This window comes from Ciconia boyciana, chromosome 4 (assembly GCF_034638445.1).
Source record: "Ciconia boyciana chromosome 4, ASM3463844v1, whole genome shotgun sequence".
NCBI classification, from domain to species: domain Eukaryota; kingdom Metazoa; phylum Chordata; class Aves; order Ciconiiformes; family Ciconiidae; genus Ciconia; species Ciconia boyciana.
This window is the reverse complement of record NC_132937.1, coordinates 63,272,579-63,277,326: the sequence shown is the minus strand read 5'-3', so window position 1 is coordinate 63,277,326 and position 4,748 is coordinate 63,272,579. Positions and strand designations below refer to the sequence as shown.

The window sequence follows — 4,748 nt, the reverse complement described above, 5'->3', positions numbered from 1 at the left end:
TAATAGAAGAAGGTGAAGGTAGTACACAAGTAGGAGAATTAAGGGCAGTTGTTTTAGCAGCACAAAAGGGAGCAAAAGTTATCTATGTTGATTCCTATGCTGTGTGGGCAGGTGCCACACAATGGCTTTGTCAATGGGAAACCCTAAATTGGGAAGTATAGATCCCCAGTTTTGAGAACTGAATTACTATTAGATATAGCTAGACAAGCACCATTTAAACTAGGATGGGTAAAAGCCCATGTAAACAATGACCGACCAGCCACAAAATGGAACCATCAAGTAGATGAATTAGCCAGAATTAGGGGAATAAAACCAGGAGATACGCCAGATCCGAATGGTATCAACTGGGGGAATGGTTACGTCAAAAATTAGGCCACACAGGCCTAGAAGCACTTTGTTTTGCAGCCCAAAGCTGAGGTTGACCTCTAAACAGGAAAACATGTGAAATCGTCCTTACAGAACGCCCCCAATGAAAATTGAAATCGCAAAGAGATCACCCTGCTAAAACACCACCCCTATACATTAATGAGGGAAAAACCCTATGGTCAACATGGCAAAGTGATTACATTGGACCCTTTAAACCCTCCTCGGGATACTGGTACATCCTCACAGAAACAGAGGTCACCTCAGGCCTAATTATGTCAACTAAATGTCGAAAGGCTAATGGTCAGAGCACCATTAGAGGATTATCCTCTTGGTTTTCAGGCCTACCAACCCCTGATGTCATCCAAAGTGGCAATGGCTCACATTTTTCCAATGTGCAAGAATGGGCAAAACAGGAAGAAATTCAGTGGGTATTCCACACCCCCTGCTATGCTCAATCAAATGGGATGGTAGAAAGAGCTAAGAGCTTATTGAAAAGGAGCCTTAAGCCACACGAGGCCCAGTGGGATACTCGACTTTTCAAAGTAGTTCATCAACTAAATAATCAGTATGGGCCCTCTGGGAGCCCTGTGGAGCTGAGCATTCTTTACAAAACTGGACCTGATGCTCCACCTCCTGATGAAAGAAAATATCTGATAGCATTACAGCCAGCATAATCTGTCATGGTAAATTTACCACAAATTGGAACTGTAGCCATGACTTTAACTAAACCTCGTGGCCCACTTGCCTGGGAAGCTACCGACAGCAGTGGTGCAAAACATAGAATTCGTGCATGATGGATTTTTCCTTGTTTCTAATGGGGTAACCTGTCCAGAAAACCCCACCGAGACCAGTTTGTTTTACCCTTTTATCTTGCAGCTTCCTCCAAGATGAAAATAAGATACATTATCCTACTGCTGTTAAAGCTTTCAATAATACTTGGTTCCCCATAAACGCCCACCTATCTTAACTTAATTGTCGATGAGGAAATCAGCTGCAATTGTGTCAATACAGATAAGCCAATTGTCTTGTTACTAACAGACAGCAATATAAACATGACTTGCAAAACACAACCACCTGTTAATGAGGCATATATATATATATGTTATGATTATTCACAATAACTCTTACACACCATATAGAAAACGCTGTAACATAACTCATTGCTCAATACATGACATAGTGGAGGAACATTATGACATTATAATATCATGCAGAGGGAACGCTCTGAAGGGACGCAACGTAATACTAGGAACAATATCTCTCAGAATCACTAAACCATTATTCAGATGTCAGTGCCTACTCTGAATACTCCCCAAGTTTTACTAAGGAGTCTTACTGAGAAAACCCTAGAGTGGCCACGGTCTCAAGCTCATGTTAAGTATACTGGGACTATGGGAACACTCCCTAGTAAGGGAGATTTAAATCTTTCCACTGTGGCCATACACGGAACTGAAGTATACTTAGAAAATGAATGGAGCTGGGATATGAAACTGATGTTAATAGAAGTCCCCGACTTTGGGGAATGGCAGGGACAGAGATTAAAATAAGATGCCGGATGATCAATGGGTCTACCCATGAGAAGGCAACTGAGATTTCTGTGTACAGCATTACATCAAACCTAATAACAAAAGATACAAAATTTTGCATCTCTGAAAGATTGGACTGTTGGTACAATTTTACCTTAGTACAACCTGTTTTCATAATCTGCATCTGGGCCCGCAGGGACATGGGACTATCATTTAAATTCAAAATAGACATTACTGAGTCTAGCACAACAACATCCACCACTCCTCACTTAACATCCACCCCAATTGTAAAGGATGAGAAAACTCTCTCCCCACAAATTTCTAAAATTGGACCTTATGCCATCAAATATACAGGCCAGCCACAAGCGCTATTTAATCCATCATGATCCCTCAAATGAGTAGAATTATCAATGCAGGTTAATATCTCTGCAATTAAACCTACCTGTTCACCATTCCTAAGTGCGACCTACGCAGGATGGTTAGCATGGCTGCACGGACGAACCCTCACCTCTCCAAAATGATCAAGAAGACATGTGACTGGTATTTTAGGAACAGGAGTAGGAGTATTAAACAGCATGGGCACTGAAGTTTTATCAAACAAAGTAAGCCCAACAACAAGTAATTTACACAAATTAGAACGTCCATTGCAATCTTCTCTATCAACATTGGGAATTAACCAACGGCTCTTGTCTGATATATTGTCTCAATGGGAAAGAATTAATGAAAAGGGCCACCAACTAATTGTGAACACACTAGGTGCAATGCAAATTAATGTCTCTCTCGCTCTTAGTTGTATTCAAGCTCAATTATGGGTACAATCTACTGTGGCAGTGATTGTAAGAGAAGGTGAAGAGGGCACCTTACCCACTGAAATTCAAAAAGTAATCTGGGATAATGCAACTGAATTTGAAAGGGAATTCCACTCCTGGTGGCATCTAGTTAATTTTACCTATGACCCTACTGACAGTAAAGCCACAGCTTTTAACAATATGCAATGCTTCAGTATACACCTTATACCCTGTCATTGCACTGGGATTAAATCACAATGCAACCATCCTCTATCCATTACAACATAGAGTATGGGCCCAACAAAAAGGGAACAAATGGCAAACTGTTGATGTTGATGCATGTGTTGTATGGGAAAAACAGGGATTTATTCGTGAAAATAACACCATTAAGGACCAAGACATTTGTCTTGACACAGAACAACATGTTTGTCATTTTGAAATACGTCCTGATGAAACCCCTGAAACTGTACTTATATATGTTGAAAATTGATGTGTTTGTATGAGAACATTTTGTGATTCTATATTTATAGACAACACCACTGTAGAGACATATAATCACTCAAACATCTGTACTTGTAATTTACCAAAACTATGGGATGCGACTTTAACTATTCCACTCCTGTCACAACCCAGCAATTGCTGCAATCTAACCATACATTGTATCAATATTGCTTACACCTATTGGAATGAATCTCACATTGGTGCAAAAACTGTTGCGACATAATGACCTGAGTCAATTGCTAAAATGAATTCAAAATGACGGACAAAGAACCCTGATTACCATCTATCGTGATGCAGAGGCGGTACACTGTGCCTAGAAAAAGTGAAGAAAGATGGAGAACACCACTGGTGGGAAACTCTTTTTGGATGGTCCACAACAGCAACTGGAATTTTGAATTTGATGCTGCATCCAATTGTAGTTTTGTTAGTTTTAATCTCATTACGTTTCTTGCTTATAATCATTCTGTATATCAAAGTTTGGCAAAAAAATGAAACAAATTACATCAATCCAGCATGTAAAATGCATACATCAGCTGGTTCTGTATGTAAAATCGTATATAACTAATATTAATTACAACACTTAAACTAAACAGCTTACCAAATAATTGGACTCTTACTACTGATCTGCAATACACCACATACTTATGACACAGAGGCAAGAGGTAACCGTACTACCACTCTATGAACTGATAAAGTGGATTGACTGTAGTCACGGGGTGGAGCGTGATGGATGCACTTGCCGTCTGAACCAGACTAGCAGTAGTTTGGTACAGGGTCCAAAGGAGATAAAGGCCTGAGCCATGGCCAGGCCAAGAACCCGTCTGGTTCCAGTCTGTTGTTCTCTGAGAACCCACAAAGAGGCCGAGTGGCACGGAGAGCATCGATGCATGAGCTTGGAACACCCATCATGTGATCAACACATGAATCGCGGGTAGCTTTTCCAAGACTCATTTATCATGGAACAAAGAAAATTGTGGGTACAAGGAGCCTCATGCGTACCTTTCCTATCACCTGTAATTTGGCTACAAGCCAACAACTTTATCTTATAAATATGGCAGCCTAAGGGAGCCTTCTTTGAGCTCTCCCTGCTAGGCAGCGTGGCTGCACGGCGGTGATCTCCCCTAGAGCTGGGACACCTCTCAAGGTTGCTGCTTGAGGCAGAGAGACCTTTTACCAACGGCAGATCTTTGGTAAGCGACCGATATCGTGCATAACCTTGTAGTATGGTAACTTTGATTTTGTCTTGGTAACGTTAATTGCATGCTGAATTGATACATTTTGTATGTATAATCCCTTAGACATAAACTGTTGTCCAAACCTGAGACTAAGATTGGACCTAGCCGCACCTAAGTTCCGTCAGGAGTTTAGCAAGCAAGGGGGTCTACTCTGAACTTCGTGACTCAACAGGAGGGTCCTCCATACACTTTTGTATCCCCGGTCTCTCTGTGAATCATTCTAACATGAGTGTAACCCACTTTTCCTTTGTATGTTTCTTCCATGCAGTAATTAACAGAGTGAACTTTGCCATTGAACGTTGTTAAGTTGCACCTTTACAACACCATATTAA

At 40.9% G+C, this 4,748-nt stretch overlaps 1 pseudogene; it reads left to right on the top strand.

Moving 5' to 3' along the window:
* The first annotated feature begins 1,921 nt into the window (after positions 1-1,921).
* LOC140651462 (uncharacterized) lies at positions 1,922-3,746 on the top strand (annotated as a pseudogene).
* Positions 3,747-4,748: the final 1,002 nt, after the last annotated feature.